At 38.7% G+C, this 18,359-nt stretch overlaps 1 long non-coding RNA gene across 1 annotated transcript; it reads left to right on the top strand.

The window, feature by feature from the left end:
• Positions 1–317: 317 nt before the first annotated feature.
• On the top strand, positions 318–17,968 carry LOC129528032 (uncharacterized). The gene is made up of 3 exons (XR_008673179.2): positions 318–572; positions 12,578–12,674; positions 15,162–17,968. It is a non-coding gene; the product is annotated as an uncharacterized lncRNA (long non-coding RNA).
• The last annotated feature ends 391 nt before the right edge of the window (positions 17,969–18,359 follow it).

Raw genomic sequence — 18,359 nt, 5'->3', positions numbered from 1 at the left:
ACAGGGGGTAAAGAAATAATCAAATCATGTATCGCCTGAGAGCACAGGGGGAGGGACAATGATCGGGATATAAACCCAGGCATTCGAGCCCAATCGGGGTACCCCTTTGGGTCCCCTCCTATTTTATGGGAGCTCTGTTTTCACTCTATTAAATGTTGCAACTGTACGCTCTTCCCCTCCGTGTTTGTTCCGGCTGGAGCTGAGCTTTTGCTCACCGTCCACCACTGCTGATCGCCGTCGTCGCAGACCCACCACTGACTTCCACCCTTCCGGATCCAGCAGGGTGTCCGCTGAGCTTCTGATCCACGGAGGCGCCCATTGCTGCTCCGGATAGGGCTAGAGGCTCGCCATTGTTCCTGCGCAGCTACGTGCCCAGGTTAGTCCTAATTGAGCCGAACACTAGACGCTGGGTTCCACAGTTCTCTTCAGTGACCCACGGCTTCTAATAGAGCTATAACACTCACCGCACGGCCCAAGGTTCCATTCCTTGGAATCCCTGAGGCCAAGAACCTCAGGTCAGAGAGCAAGAGGCTTGCCACCATCTTGGGAGCTCTGGGAGCAGAGACCTGCAGGTAACAATACAACCTACCAAAAAGCCCTGCCACCATTGGTCAGTTTCATTTTCTTTTTTTGTATAGTAAATAATTCAATATTTAGAAACGAAATTTCTAAGCACAGTTACTTTAGTTAAATATTCTAATGATCTCCTAGCATTTATGTCTTTGCAAGTAACTCACGTTTGATAGTTAGTAACCTCTGGATTAAGATATAAACATCTTAACAGCAAGCTACTGACAGCAACAATTTCAGAAGAATTGATGGCCCCCTCCTTTGACCAAAAAGAAAAAGGAATAAGGTTTTGTAGCTAAGTCCACAAGGCACTGACCCTGGCAATTTTTTCCCGGGCTCAGGGAGGTAAAAATGCTATGTGTTTCATTTTTAAAACAATTCTTCTTGAATTGGAGTGTTGGCTTCATGGTAAATGATGTGGCAAGATCAAAATCACTTCTAAGTGGACGAACAGGAAAGTGACTTTTTAATTTGAATAGTCATCTGTATCCAGAAACATTGCTTAATCAAACACTAACATTCCTCTCCTATAGTATCATACATATGCATACAGAGAAAGAGGGAGGGGAAGAGACAGAAAGAGAGTAAAAGCGCCTAAGGAGACATGAGGGTTGCTCGCTTGCTGTCTCTCTCTCTCTCTCTCCACACACACACACACACACACACACACACACACACACACACACACACATTCATACACACTCATTTTGCAGCCTTTGATGATTAGTAAGGGGAAGAGAAAGAAAAACTACCAGTGAAGAAAGGACTTTTCTTTCCCCAGTTACAGATCTGTCTATCAGAAAAAGAGAACAGATCTGTTCACATTGATAACCTCCCTGTCACTCCTTCTATCTTTTCATGTCAATGTGGATTCTTATGGGCCGATTAGTGTCCCTCAGAAACATATGTTGAAGTCCTCACCATCTCAGATTGCTACCTTATTAGGAAATCGGGATTTTTGCAGATGTAATAAAGTTAAGAAGAGGTCATTAGAGATTGGTTCTAATCTAATATGACCGTGTGAAGAAGGTTCACTAATCATTGGTCCCAAAGGAGGACTCACAGCTTGGGGGATGGCAAAGATTATCATTAAGGCAACCACTGAGAATAGGAGTCCAAACACCTCCACCACATTCTGGCTGCAGTTTTATCAATTGCCTGAGTCTGGTGAGACAGAACACACTCACACACAACAAGTTAAATGAAGCACATTTATTTCCTACAGAGATAGCAGGGGACAAAGGAAGCCTAGAATCCATTGTAAGTCATTCCTTTAGGCTCAAGAAAGAAGCTCCCCAAGGAAGCAGAGGGAGTCTCCATTGCACCATAGCTGAGGAACCCTGAAAGCAGCCCACCCCAGATTACATACCTCAGGGTCCACGGAAGTCACTGGGCATTGCTCGGAAGAACATCTTCCTTCCAGAGGAGAGAGAATCAAAACGTAGCCTCCCCCAGGCAGTTCCTCCTTATCTCAGGATATTGTACTCCCAGTGCATTCTACAATTATTCTGAGAATTACAGGCAGGAATTAAAAAGGGGAGAAACTGGTCAGCCAAGGCCATCCAGGGACCATCCAGCCGACTGGCATCCTTCTAAGAAGATAAAGACTCCCTGTGATGACAGAGGCACATAGGAGAGATGCCATGTGACAACAGAGGCTTAGATTGAAGTGTTGCAGCTGCAAGCCAAAAGATGCAGAGGTTACTGGCAAACCACTCTAAACTAGGCAATGGCAAGGAAGGAATTGTCCTCTACAAATTTCAGAAGGAATAAGGCCCTACCAATATCTTGATTGATCTTGGACTATTGATATCTAGAACTGTGAAACAATATGTTTCTCTTCTTATACCTACTCCTCTCCTCCACATTTGTGCTGTTTAGCTATGGTAGCCCTAGGAAACTAATACACTCATTGATGGAGACTTGTTTAATATTGGATAGGATTACAGATCCCAAAACATGAGGAACAGCATTTGATCTCCCCTGCAGTTTCATCCCACCATGTATTTAGCTAAAGAGACAGAAACTGCTTCTTGAAATTGAGACTATGAGCTCTTTTAAGTTGGAGTTCTTTTTCCTAATTAATTTTTAAGAGAGACGTCAAGCTTTGAGAGCGGTGTGTGTGTGTCTATAAGGATCTTTGCCTGCCGGTGGGTTTGCTAGTGACTTCCTATCATTGATAAAATACTACTTACTTTCATACAGGGAGTGTAAATGAAAAGATTAATTAAACGTAAGCCAATCCACAGTGATCCAAATTACTAAGTGATTGAATTACCAGGTAGTGGATTAATATATGGTGACATATAGTATTAGTTATTTCCAGGCAGTTTTGTGGTTTTATACACTACAGCAAACTTAAAATTTTGTAGGTGTTTCTCTTCTAGTCTGCACTCATTCATTTAGTGTTTTTTTTTGTTGTTGTTTGTGTTACATTCTGTAACATTCTGTTGTAGAGGGCCACTGTTACTCATTTTTCAGTCATTATCAGTTAGTATGGGGTTCAGCAATATTAGATTTCCAAATTTTTTAGTAAAAGCATCAATCAAGGAATGAATGAATACATAGAAAATAAGCACATTGCGTTTGTGTGTATTAGGCTTGGTTATCATCATCACATAAAAAAATGTAGTAAGTCAGGTGCGGTGGCTCACGCTTGTAATCCCAGCACTTTGGGAGGCCGAGGCGGGCAGATCACAAGGTCAGGAGTTCAAGACCAGCCTAGCCAATATGGTGAAACCCTGTCTGTACTAAAAATACAAAAATTCGCCAGGCGTGGTGGTGGGTGCCTGTAGTGCCAGCTACTTGGGAGGCTGAGGCAGGAGAATCGATTGAACCTGGGAGGTGGAGCTTGCAGTGAGCCAAGATCACGCCACTGCACTACAGCCTGGGCAACAGAGTAAGACTGTCTCAAAAAAAAAAAAAAAAAAAAGTAGTAGTGTTTGCTTGTTGACAAGATACTGACCAAAGGTTGGGCTTGTATAGATAGAGCTGGGTTTTGGTTGACATTTAAAAGCATGTATCAAACATTGGCAGAAAATGAATTTACTTCTAATTTCCACAATTATTTTATTAATTATCCTCCATGTACTAATCATAGCTATTTTATCTATATTTGACACCCTTGTCTAAGACTTTATTGATCAAAGTAGCTGTGAATTCCAGCTGTAGACTTTACATAGAAATGCCTGGTAGGTGCACAGAATCTAGCTTTGTCATGATGTATCAACATGATGGACCCAGAAGACAAAATAAATGCTGCTTACATATAAATCCAAGAGTCCTTTTTCCTCTACCCCAGGGGCAGGTAGCTATAACCACTACCCCCACCATCACACAGCCCCGGATTTTCATGTTCCATCTTTGGAAGGAAGTAAAGAGGGGAGAGAATATTTGCCGAACACATTTATTTAAAAGAAAATAAACTACCAGAAACAGGTTGCCTAAACCAGACAAAGCTTGTCAATTTTAAGGCTTCTTTACTCCATGCTATCCAGCAAGGTTAGGATTCATGAGAAAAAAAAATAGTGAAAAAGAAAAAGTAAACCTGATTTTCCATTGCACAATTGTATAACAAGCTGTCAAGTTTTCCACCTGGGGTTCAAACTCAAGCTTCTTTACAGGGTTAACTGCACACATCATCTTCTCTCCCTTAACTGTCATCCACTCTTCAGTACTCCACACTGACTGTACCACTCAAACTTTTCTTTATTACTGCCAACAGTGACTTGCATTTGCCAAATCTAGTAGACACTTACTAGTCTTCCTTTATCCCAATTTCACTGTAGCATTTGTCCAAGATTATTCTTTTTGAAAATACTTTTCTCTTGACTTCTCTGACACTATGTTTTCATATTTTGTTTCTTTTACTTCTCAGGCCATTCCTTCTCATTCTCTTTGTTTCTAATTCTTTCACTTCATCTTGCTTAAGTATCACCACCTCAGACCTTGACTTCTTTCTTTCCTCGCCCTCTCTCTAGGTGATTTCATTCATTCCCAGGCCTTCATGGGTCTCTCCAAGCCATGACTCTCTGTTTTTAGGCTATGTTTCTTTCCTGCTCTCCAGATACATAATTCAAACTGATTACTTAATCTTTCCATTCAGCTAGTTCACAGAAAGTAGCATGTCAGTATTTAAACACAACACAATATGCCCAAATATAACATATCCAAACTGAAAATCTTAATCTAGCCCTATTCACAATTCAATTATTCCTATTAGGTTCTCTACATTAATAGATTGTCCTTCCTTCAGTCACTCAAGCTGAAGACATTGAAACATTGTTCAACAGCTGCTTCTGCTTAAACCACTAGATCCAATCCATCATGAAGTCTTGTAAATTATAGCTCCTATATATATCTCAAAGCCGTCTATTTCCCTTCAGCCCTGTGACAATCAAATGAATCTAAGCCAACATCTGCCACATGGGTTACTGTAAGAATTCCCAAATTGGTATTTTCACATCTACTATTTACTCTGGAGAAGAACAAAACACAAACTTTGCCATACAGCAGCCAGATTGACATATTTAAAAAAAATCTAAATTGGTTTATTGCTCTCTTTTATGATTAGAGTAAAATCTAAACTGTAAATTCTTTATTACTACTCACAAGATGCCTGAGGTCTAGTACAATTCAATTTCTTATATTTCTTATCTATGATCTTGCCACACTGTCCCTTTTTCATTCCTTTATCTAATTTTGACCCCCCAGCAAAGCACTCGTTTCACCTGAAATAATAAACCCTGCTTATCAATCACCTTTACCTATTTTAAATATAAAAAAACACAAAATATACATACAAATAAAAGTGAATAATTGACCACCACTCAACCTAAAAGAGAGCCATTGAAGCCTTTGAAAATGCTTCCCAATTTACACCACTGGCTATACTGTTTCCTGCAGAAAACAACTATCACGTTAATAATCCTCTTGCATATCATTATATCCTTATCACAAATTTACAAGCCTCTAAAAAATGTCTTGCTTTCATTTGTCATTTTTATCAGGTTTTGTCTGCACTGATGAAGTCATACTTGCATACTCTCCTGTGGATTTTCTAAAAAATTCATAACAGCTTTATGCAATTTTCTTATATAGTATTGGAGTTAATTTGTTTTCCTGATGTATGACCTTGGTTAAACAAATAGCAAAATGTATTTATTCATTCTATTGTTGATATGTAAAGGAGTTATTCCTAGCATTTTATTTGTAAATATTAATACTAAGACAATTTCTGTTCATGGACTGGTGGGCGTGCACACACATGGATTTCTCTTTGGCAAATACCTAGAAGAGAAATCCTCAGATCATAGAGTATATATATATTTAAAGCACGGAGAATTTACAATATTTGATCATTTATTATCCTAAAATATTTGAAGTAATTTTAAGTGTTTTTATTTATTTTATTTATTTATTTTTTTCAGATGGAGTCTCACTCTGTCGCCCAGGCTGGAGTGCAGTGGTGCGATCTCACCTCACTGCAAACTCCGCCTCCTGGGTTCAAGGGATTCTCCTGCCTCAGCCTCCTGAGTAGCTGGGACTACAAGTGCCTGCCACCATGCCAGGCTAATTTTTGTATTTTTAGTAGAGACGGGGTTTAATCATATTGGCCAGTCTGGTCTTGAACTCCTGACCTTGTGATCTGCCTGCCTCAGCCTCCCAAAGTGCTAGAATTACAGGCGTGATTCACCGCACCCAGATGATTTTAAGTCATTTTATACAGTTCAACTTTATACCTAGTTAACTTGAATGAACAAGTTAAAATCAATTTTAACATAAATATAATAACATATTCTAATTATTTTCTCCTATTCTTTGGCTTGTCTAGTCATGACACATTTTTAGGAAATGTTAATGTCCTCAAATATATCATTATTTACATTTTCATGTGTGTTTTAAAATACTTCTTTAGCACTAGGTCATAAAGTATTATTTTACAATTTAAAATTTTTAATGTTGACATCCCCATTTTGCTCTTTAATTTGTATATGTGAGATGGAATGAATTTTTGAAATCCATTTTTATTTTTTGATACAAGATAACACATTTTTCCAACATTATTTATAGAATATTCTCTCTTTTTCACTGATCTCTCATATAGCAAGATATTATGTATATCAACTGCTGCTTCAAAATCTTTATTGTATCCACACAAAACTACTTTGATGAGTGATGTTTATAAGATGTCAAAATATCTGCTAGATACAGTCTCCCAACCATATTTTTCTTTTTCATGCATACAAGGTTTAATATATATAAATAAATACAAAAAATATAATTCATTTGTATAAAATATATCTTAGATGTGGTATATATACATAATTACATAATATATATCATATGTTATAAATGTTATATATAAAATATATGATATATATTATATTCTGCCATATATACACATATATAATATATATTCTATACATACAAATTATATATTTTATATTTATTTATGTTATATATTATATAATTCTTTATATATAATGTTATATATAGTTGTAATTGCTTCATATCTTAAGTTTTTGCTGTGAATATTATGTTAATTCTTGCTATTTTTTCTAAGTGATAGGAACATACCTTTAAAGTTGTTATAATTTTCTTATTGTCCTTGATAGTCTTGAATTTCACTAAAATGTTTTCCAGTGACAATTTTTCATATTTTTCTTATTTGGCATCCTATGTGCTTTTGTTTCAAGATAATTTATCTCTGTTATTTATTTAAATATTTCCATTTTTTTTAGATCTTTGAATTTTTTACCCTGTTAATTTTTCTACATCTATTCAAGATAATTTTAATTTATGTTTTTAATTTATTGAAACCTTTTCTACAAAGAACTTACATTTGTTTTTCTAACCCATAATTTAGTATTCAGATACATTTCCTTCACTATTTTTGCCATCTTGTAAACAAATTTCAACTATACATAATTTTATATATAAACAAGCCCATTTGTAAAATGATTTATATATTTTGCTTTAAATTGATGATATATTTTCATTATTTTATCATCAATGCCTATAATGGAACACTTCTACGTCTAGTGGTATCTGTAATCAAATTTTTCCTTTTGATCATTGTTGTTCCTGTTGTTTTGTTTAATATTTTGTTTGTTTTAAATTAGTTTGCCTCCTCAGATGTCTTGTTATTTGAGTATGCAACTACAAAGTGATACCAAAACCCTAGATATCAGAAAAAAACTCTGACTCATTTTCATTTGCTAAAAGGCTAGCAAATATTCCTTGAGACAGAACATTCTCTCCAGCTCCTCAGGTTAAATGGCTTGGTGGGTGAGCTCTGAACTACTCCTGGGGGTTGAAAAGAGAAAGTGCATGGGAGTGAATGCCCCAGGGTAGTTAATCACCGAACTGTTTACTCAACACTTGAACAGAGCAAGACTGCTGAGATACTGGTCTGGAATAAAAGTTTTTGCTACTGTTGCTGATTTATGCAATTTGGTGTGAGCATGTGTTTTTCCAGGGAGATGTATTCTTTTATTCTAATTTGTCAAAAAATTCTTCCTGGATACCTCTGCTCCAGATTAAATCAACCATCTTTCAGAACCAACAAATTCCCAATGCTGTGTTGCCACAATTTTTGCTATTGTTGTTTAACAATAAATTCAAATTTGTAAATTCCCAATGCTGTGTTGGCCATATAGGGCCAAGCCATGTGGCAAAACCTGTGGGAAGAAAATGACCTCCTCTGATCAAATGTTATGTTTAATAGTTGATTTCATTTGAGAGGAACTGTAACCTTGTAAATTTACCATCTTGCAGAAATTTAAAAATCTCAGCTTTGTGTTACTGTTATGATGATTGTGTCAGTCTGGTACTTTATGTTAGTATATTTCCATTTCTTGTGAAAAATAGAAATTATAATAAGGTCTGTAGAATGACCACTTTTCTTCTTTCATATGCCACTCATTTTAGCTAGTGCTTAAGTGCTAGATAGTGGGTTATTTAATTAATTAATTATTGATTGAGGAAAAACAACCCTTGGGGTATTGTCTATTCATATTTATATAAAATAAATTCTGCATTTAAATATTTTATTATGCATTTTCTCCAGTTACTGACTGGAGAACAATCTGTTCTTAAAAGCGAGACAATCTCTAATGAATGCTAGGGATCTGGTGTAGCAGGATGAGCCACAGACAAAACCTCTCAGACACTGAGTTGTAGAAGGAAGGGCTTTATTCAGCTGGGAGCATCGGCAAGCTACTGCCTTAAAATCCGAGCTCCCCGAGTGCACAATTTCTGTCCCTTTTAAGGGCTCACAACACTAAAGATTTCACATGAAAGGGTCATGATTGATTTGAGCAAGCAAAGGGTACATGACAGGGGCTGCATGCGCTGGTGGTCAGAGAGAAACAGAACAGGGCAGGGAGTTTCACAATGTTCTTCTATACAGTGTCTGGAATCTCTGAATAACATCAGTTTCTAGGTTATGAGTTGATTTTTAACTACTGGGTTTACGCCAGGCAGTCCCAGGCCTGGTTTTGGGCCTCGTGCGGGGCTGCCTGTCTTTGATTTCACTTCCTTGTTTTTTTCTTAAAACAGGTACTGAGTATAAAACAATATAAAACAATATGAGAGGGCCTCTCTCTTCCCTCTCTGGCATACATTGTTATTAGCTTTTTGTATTTTTTAATAACTATTTTATAAATAGTTAAATGTAAACTATTGTATATGTTTATAGTCACTACTGGACAGTGAGCCTATTAAAGTCAGGGTTCTTCTCTATTAAACAAATGTGGAAATTAATATCTAATGTTTACTCAAACTTTTTCATGTTCCACCTACATTTATACTTGAGATGATACCAACTCTAGCTGCCTTCAAAGAAAGCATGTTCTGCCAGGGTAGAGAACTATGAAAACAAAGCCCATAAATAACAAATGTTGAGAACTGAAGATCACTTCAGTGGAAACAAATTTAACTGCAGATAACAGAAAGGTCTGCCTAGGTAGAACTTTTTTAGGAAGATTTAACTGAATCTAAATATTTAGCTAGTCAAACAGCACTATAGGAAGAAAAATCTACTTACATATTAAGAAGCACATTAGGCATAAATTGAAAATTAAATTAGAATCAAAAGCTAAACTGGAAAGATCCAAAATTATACATGATTGTTTCCAAAACTCTCTTCTGTTTCAGCCTACAGCATGGTGTTATGCGATTACTTTTTTTAGTTTTTTTTTTAGTATTATTAGAACCAAATACTACATTAAGTAAATGATATAAAAGCAAATCTAGATTTAAAAAATAAATCACAAAAGGTCCTAATTAAAAATGTATTTCCTAGAGAACCACATTTTGGAAGAGGATTCTTTAGTGAAATAGAGTAGCATGCCAGATTTATTTCTATGCTTCAAAAATATAACCACCAAAAATCAAACTACTTATACTCCGTTTTAGGGCCTTAAGAAAAATAATTATTATAACTGCAAAATTACATATGGAGTTACTGTCAGGCCTCTGAGCCCAAGCTAAGCCATCATATCCCCTGTGACCTGCCCATATACATCCAGATGGCCTGAAGCAACTGAAGAATCACAAAAGAAGTGAAAACGGCCAGTTCCTGCCTTAACTGATGGCATTACCTTGTGAAATTCCTTCTCCTGGCTCAGAAGCTCCCCCACTGAGCACCTTGTGACTCCTGCCCCTGCCGGCCACAAAACAACCCATTTGATTGTAATTTTCCACTGCCTACCCAAATCCTATAAAACGGCCCCACCCCTATCTCCCTTCGCGGACTCTCTTTTTGGACTCAGCCCACCTGCACCCAGGTGATTGAAAAGCTTTATTGCTCACACAAAGCCTGTTTGGTGGTCTCTTCACATGGACGCGTATGACAGTTACAAAATAAAATACATATTTAAATAGAAATATATGTCTAATAGCTAACAGTTCTCTGTTCTCTCTGATATCTGGCTTTTTTTTTTTTTTTTTTTTTGCCTTTTAAATAACTGGTTGGGGCAGGAGAGAGGTACAGATCAGAAAAGCACACTCTGACATCAGACTCTGCCATCACTCCAGCTTTTCTCTCAATGAGAACTATCACAGACATTAGAAGACAAGCGTTGTATTGCTTTGCTTGAAGGCTGAACAGAAAGTGAAGGACTGAAAACACTGCTCTTGCTTCTGGGAAGAAAAAGTCCCACAAAAGCTCCTGCTTTTATGAAGCATAGCCTCTATTAAAGAGATACGAATAATTAAATCAGAAAATAAATATATAATAGGTCTGGAAGCCAAAGGGTTTAGGAAGAAGGATAATCAAGGGCAAGGGGAAAGAAAGTGATGAGGGAATGAAGTGCGATTTAAGATGGGGTGGTTAGAGAGAGCCTCTCTGCTACTGTTATGTTGGACAAAGGCAAAAAAATAAAATGACAGAACAATGCATAATGGCAGAAACAATTCCAGGCAGTGGGAGCAGCAAGAGAGTACTCCAAAGCAGGGATGCTGTTGGTGCATTGAGGAATATTATTAAAGCCGGTATAACTGGAGCAAAAGAATGGAGCAAGAGAGCTATATGAGAAGAGTACAGTCAGGAGGAGTGTGTGCTTGTGGGTACAAGTAGAAGGTATCACATAGGGCCATGAGCCCTAAAAAACATCCAAAGGATCACCTGTGAGACAGGAAACAGAGGAGTGTGTTTGTATTATTTATAGTTTAAAAAATAATAATTAGCATGACTGTCAGAAAGAGAATTGGCTATTGCTGGGATGAGGCAGCAGATAATATATCCTGTTCCACCTCTGAGATGGAGAAGCTGACATCTATCAAGACTCACTCCTCTCTCCATCAGCAGCTGCAAGTAAGTAGGTGGTTGGCATAAGGGCAAGGTGACCACACCCTGATCGAGTGGCTGTGGGCAGTCATATGGACTGTGTGGAATGATGCTGGTGAAATACCTGAAACTCGCAGTTGTATGCAGATTTGGTGCAAGTCATCCAGAGATGGGTATGCAACAGGCTGTATTTGACCTGAATACCCGGGGCCAGCTGATGGACGTTTCACCTCCCACATGAAGGATCTCATGTTGGGCTCTGTGCGCCTGAGCACTTTTGTCTCTCTAGTTACTGTCCTCTCCCATATGTAGGGCACCACATATGTAAAGTGACCACTGATACGGCGGCTCTCAGGGAAGCAAAAGGCTGTTGGCAGGACCAAGGGGTCTATGCCTTAAAGAAGGGGAAGATGCCTTGCCTGCAGGGCCACCCCACCATGGGTAAAAAGGGAGCCCCAACGAGTGACATGCTCACAGATGTGGATAGATTTGGTTTTGGCTGGGGTTGACTAAGAAAATCAATAAGCAGCCCAATGAAGTACTCTTAACTTTATGGAGACAGCTGTCTGTGGACCAAAAATTTCAGAAAATGCCCAAGGGGGAGAAAGACATTGCTGTGTGACCTGGTCCTGCCTGGATGCTTCAACTCAAAGGCTACTTGCTGCAGCCAGGAGGAAATGTAGAGCCTTTTCTACTTGATTAGGGAAGTGGCTGAGGTGCCCGGGTTTGGGGGACACCAGATGACCGGAGGCAACATGTGGACTTAGCAATCCACTAGTCCCTGCACCCAGATAATTTTCTGGGCAAAGCTGCATACATAGACAGTTATGAAAGCTGGTCAATGAAAGTAAAACCTGTATTTTTGAACCTTGGCATAGGCTGTTTGGCTTCATGCTTACGTACTGTGTATGTCTCTTCCATACCTGAATACATTCTGGGAGTTGGATATTTTACATGGCTTGGCTGCTGTGCCATCTGTCACGGATTTGATGGACCATTTGACTACAGAATTGGGATGGTGCCACTATGTGGTAGATTTGGCCAATGCATTCTTCTCAATCGACATTGCTCTAGAGAGCCAGGAATGGTTTGCCTTCATGGGAGGGCAACAATGGATTTTCACAGTGTTGCTGCAGGGCTGTGTGCATAGTCTCACCATGTGTTGTGGTCTTGCTAATGATATTATGCTAACTTCTGATTCTCTTGCCGATTTAGAAGTGGCAGTGCTCCTTTTGCCTAGAATTAAGATGATGCAGCTGAGACATCCTTCCTGACAGCCAAGCAGGCTATTCAGCAGGGCCAAGCCTTACAGGTAGTTGACCAGGGGCACCTGTTTGAGCTGGATGTGCACATGACCACAGACGGTTTTGGTTGGGGCCTGTGGCAGTGCACGAAGCACTCGAGAATGCCAGTTGGCTTTTTGTCCCAACTGTGGGAGTGAGAAGAGCTCTGGTATTCACCGATAGAGAAGCAGTTAGTAACTGCATATGCTGCCCTTTAGGCTCATAAGAGCATGGCAAGATGGGCTACAGTCATTATGAGGATGACTTACCCAATAGTGGGGTGTATACATCCATAGGTAATGACCCCCTGGATTCAGACAGCACAGACATCCACTTTAGCAAAGTGGGGTGATTACTGAGAACAGTGGAGTATGCTGAGTACAAGTCCTTTAGCACCAGAGTTGCAAGAAGTTTGGGACCTGTAGTCCTAATGCAAGAGGAGGCCATTGGGCCTGAGGCATCCCTAGAGCCTGAGCCATTGCCATTTAAGAAAGGGCATCCCTCCATTCCTGATGGGGCATGGTACACAGATGGGTCCAGCCAAGGTCCTACTGCTGCCTGAACCACTGTTGCAGTCCAACCTAGTACTGACACCATATGGTTTGAAACCAGGTGTGGACAAAGTAGCCAATTGGCTAAATTTAGAGCAGTATGGATGGTGATCACCAAGGAGGTTAACTTGGAAGTTACAGAATTGACTAATTAGTCACTGGCCCATATAGGGCCAACCCATGTGGCAAAACCTATGGGAAGAAGGATGACCTCCTCCAACCAGGTATGGGAATGAATGGTAACCTGTTGCTTCCTGCCCCAATGTCCCTAAGGGTAGGAACAAAAAGGGTAGGGGAACAAAAAACCTGGCTTAATGTATAAAGTAACATTGGGGTAATGTAACCATGGGTAGGTTGCCCACATGTGTTGGACCTGTGTGTCAGGGGCCTGTGTGCCAAGCCTCTGTATCAGACCTGTGTGCCAAGACCTATAAGTCAAGCCTGTGTATCAGGCTGGTGTTCCCAGAGCTTATGTGTCAGGCTTATGTGTTAAGCCTGTGTGTCAGGCCTGTGTGTATGTATCAGGCCTGTGTGCCCAGAGCCTATTTGTTAGGCTTATGTTTCCAGCCTTTGTTGGACCTGTGTGCCCAAAACCTATGTATAAGGCCTATATGTCAGACCTGTGTGTCCAAGGCCTATGTCTCCCTCAGCCTAGGAAGTGGAGTGTAAGGAAAATGGATGTACTGCTGTCCAGAATAGGCCGAGGCAGACATCTGGTCCAGCATGACTCAGCAAGTTTGGAGCACAGGTACACGACGCCACATATTAGGTAACCACACCACATGAGGTGCATTAAGTAACCACTCATGTGCACTCATGCTTGGCTCAGAGTCACTATTGTCTGTAAAAGGTGTAATTACCCTGCTAATGCTGTACATACAGCTTGCATGTGTCCATGGATTGCTTGTGCCCATGGCTTGTTTGCACCCACAGCTTGCTGCCATTCATGGCTCCCTTGCACCCACAGAGAGAGTAAAAGCCATGTTGAAACTGTTTACTATTCCTAGAGTGTTTTTCCAGCTATCTGCCACTTGCCCAGAGACCCCCCTTGGACCTCAGTGACAACCTGACATAAGGAATTGGCTCATATAATTACAGAGGCTGACAGATCCCAAGATCTGCAGTCAGCAAGGTGGAGACCCAACTGAGCCAATGGCATAAGTTTCAGTCCGAAAGCCATTAGAACTGAGACCTAGAGGGAAGATTCAATGCTTCAGTTCACACCTGAGAGCAGGAAAAACATAATGTCTTAGCTGAAAGGCAGTCAGGCAGGAGGAGTTCCTTCTTACTCCCAGAAGGATCAGTTTTTTTGTTTTATTCAGACATTCAACTGAATTGATGAAGCCCATCGGTCCATTAAGGAGGCCAATATACTTCCCTCACTCTATAGATTCAAATGATAACTTCACTCCGAAACACCCTTAAAGACACATCCAGAAAATGGAGTGTAGGACCAAATGGCACCTTGTAGCCCAGTCAAGTTGACAAACAAAATTAACCATCACAATGAGTGTATCATAAAATGACTTCTTTTCCTCCAAAAATTAATTTTTTGATCTGCAGCCAAGAGGTTAGTAGAAGAGATGTGATAACAATTAACAACGTCAGGCAAGATCAATCTTGTAGTGATAAATTAGCTAACTATAAAAAATATGCTGATAACATGCATTTAGCATTACTCATTTAATTATAGAAAAAAATAGTCATAAAGGTCCACATCTTTTCCTAGGGAACAAAAATATTAACGAGTTTTTGGTAGCAAGGCTTTAAGATAGCCCCATGTGATTCTTACCTCCTGGTACTCATGACCTTGTGCAGTATCCCCCATTGTATCTGGGACTGTCTGTGTGACCAGTGGAACACAACAGAAGTGATGGCATATCACTTCTGAGACCAGGTCATATAAGCTATTAGGTCTTCTCTCATTCTGTCCATGTCTCCTTCTTTCTCTCTATTCTTTTGTAGAAAGACACCCATATTGTAAGGACACTCAAATATCCCAATGGGGAGGTCCATGTGGTGAAGAACAGAAGTCTGCATATAGACAGAAAAGAACTGTGGCCTGTAGCCCATAGCAATATGAGTGACTCACCTAGGAAGTGGTTTCTTCTGCTGCAACAAAGCCTTCTGTTAACTGTAGCGCTGCCTGACATCTTTACTGCACCTTCATGAGCTCCTGAGTCAGAACCATCCAGCTAAATTCCTGAACCACACAAACTGGTAAAATCATTTTCTGAACCAGACAAACTGGGGGAGCATCAATACTTATCTTCCAACCTGCTAAAATTTGGAGTAATTTCTTATATAGCAATAGTTAACTAAGACAGATTTTGGGACAGAGAATGTCATGCTGCTGTAACATAAACCTCAAATATGTGCTGGTATTTAAACTAGGGAGTGATTGGAAGCTGGAAAACTTCAAACAACTGTGAGTGAAAACAGAGGAGCTTTTAATAAATGGTTTGTAATAACAGGGTGACATTTGGGGAGGCTGCTAAAGGGGAAACTGTGACTTAAAATACCAAGAAACAAATAGATTAAAGTTCCCCCTTGGAAATCCAGACACCTGAAGAGATTTGAGAGAAAGTCCTAATTGTAGCTAGAATCAGATCGGTGAGTTTCATCTCTACCCAATCAATACAATTCACAGCTATAACTAAATATTTCTTCTCTTACAGTGCTCTAGTTCCTACTTGGTATAAATATTTGTCTGTGAAGCACAATGATTTAAATGTGTCCCCTAAATTTTATATGTTGGAAATTTAATCCCCAAGGCAACAGTTTTGAGAGGTAACACGTTTGGGAGTTGATTAGCCCATGAGGCCACTGCCCACATGAAAAGATTAATGGCGTTTTTGTGGGAGTTGCATTCCTAATGAATGAATTTGGGCCCCTTCCTCTTTTGTTCTCATCTCACCTGCAAAAATTCTTGCGTTTCTGCCTTCCACCATGGAATGATATAGTAAGAAGCCCCTAGCCAGATATGGGCACCTTGATCTTGGACTTCTCAGCCTCCAGAACCGCAGAAAAGAACTTTCTGTTCTTTATAAATTAACCAATCTCAGCTATTCGGTTGTAGCAGCAAAAAACAGATTAAGACAAGGAGAAAGTTCTTTCTTCTCTTGCTGCTGATGCAATTCCAGCACTGCTCAGCTTGAGAGGCAAGAATGAGCCTGTCCTTCCTACCTGTTTTGTTTTCCAAAGTTAGGAATGTCCATCAACTGACTCCTTACCTTTACATTTTTGCCCTTTTTGGCAGTTGTGATGGATATGAGTGTGGAGGACTAGCATGTGCAAAATTTTTCTTCTTGCCTGGATGCCTTAATGTATTTACCTTAAAATTTTGGAAGAAAATAAAGATTGAAACCAGATTAAAAGCACATGTTTATAAATAATTTAGGCCTACATACACAAATACTGTGAACAATTAATGGGTTTTCAAACAACTTAATTTTGCAAAGGAGATGGTAAGAGGTTGAAAAGCCTTTATGTATATACGAGCCGCATTTCCTCTTTCCCAAGCTCTTGTCATCTGTTTCTGTGCGTTTTCACTGACTGTTAAAGGCAACATGTTTTTCCCTCTCTGTCTGGGTATTCTGTATCTGTGTGCCATCTGCCGTGTCTGACATTATTTCTGGATAAATATACTCTTTGTTTTAGTGAGTTCCCTACCTTATTTCAGTGGTAGAGTCCAGTTCTGCTTGGGCTCTAGGATTTAAAAAGCCTGCTTTATGCAGTGTTATGATACTTCTTCTCTAACATCAATCTGCATTCTGCCATCCACAGCCCAGGGAAACTGCAGTAGAGTAATTAGCAGTATCCGAATTACAATTTTACCAAGAAGGCACAAAGGGGCAAGAGCCGAGGGCAACAAGAGGATGATTAAGTTTTATCAGTAGTTTTTAAACTTTCCTTTTCTACTGTTCATAAATACATTTAGATTATCAAGGACATTTACTTAAAAGAAATACAAATCAGTTCTTATCTTACCAATTAAAACAATTTTTTAAATTTTGATCTTTGAAGATGTCACTTTTTCTTTAGTAAGTAGTAAAGCTTTGTACCCAGAAATGTTCCTCATCAATGCAATTTGATAACATCCAGTGAATTAAGACACCAAAGTACTTAGCATGATTAAACTGCTGATAAATGTGTATTCTTGAATTCATCAAGAAGCATTGTCATATTATATTATAGATTTTTTTTTCTCAACTTGATGTGGACTGTTTTGGTTACTTTTTTTGTTTTAATTCTGTTAAAAGGCAGCTAACTAAATATTGAACTTAAAATGAGAATCATTTTTTTCCAAACAAATTTAAGTAAATAACTTGTGTTAATTTGCTTTGCTTATGAGAGAACTACTCAAGACAAAAGTAGATAGTAGTCTTGAATTTATAAGTAATTCAACTTTCTTTTATCCAGAATGCACTCTCTTTGGAAGGTGTTGCATTTAGTTGACTTGCTTTTGTTACATACCTGTCATACATTTGCTATTTTTGTTATTTTTGCTCCAATATATATTAAAATGTTTTTTTAAATTTAAATCCATTTATAGGATTTACAATGAAACTCTAGAGTATTTTAACCTTTTTGTCCTGCTGGAGAAAAAAATAGTACATTATGTGTTTTCTTATATACCCACAAACCAGTGGGTTCAGAAATATTCAATTATACCTGTGAAGAGAAAATAGAAAAAAAATGGGAAATATGTGTAGTAAAAATTTGGATGAGCAGACTTTTAAAAACAGCATATTAAATTGGAGATGTACAACTAAAATGACTGAGTCCCAGACTATTTAGTTTAGCTATTTGCATGCAAAAGTAATAGAGCATTAACAAACTATTGTGCAATCTGGTGTAATTGCTCTACCCATGCAACCCTCATACACCATGGATATACTTGTGTACAAAATAGCTATGATACCAGCATAACAGAGAAATAAAACTTTAAAGCTTGGTTTTATGTGGTAGGGAAGAGGAATCAAAGATATTATAGAACTCAGGTAGGGTTTTTACTGTCTTGTCTTCTTTTGGGAGCTACCAGCTGCTACGCTCACACAAATAGACTAGTTGAAAAATATATTAAAATGTACAAATTATATCTTTACAGTGAAATTAATGACTACTTCATTCACCATAAAAGATAATTTTACAAAGGAAATA

The sequence above is a fragment of the Gorilla gorilla genome, chromosome 19 (genome assembly GCF_029281585.2).
Source record: "Gorilla gorilla gorilla isolate KB3781 chromosome 19, NHGRI_mGorGor1-v2.1_pri, whole genome shotgun sequence".
In the NCBI taxonomy this organism is placed as follows: domain Eukaryota; kingdom Metazoa; phylum Chordata; class Mammalia; order Primates; family Hominidae; genus Gorilla; species Gorilla gorilla.
This window is presented reverse-complemented; position numbering and strand designations above follow the sequence as displayed.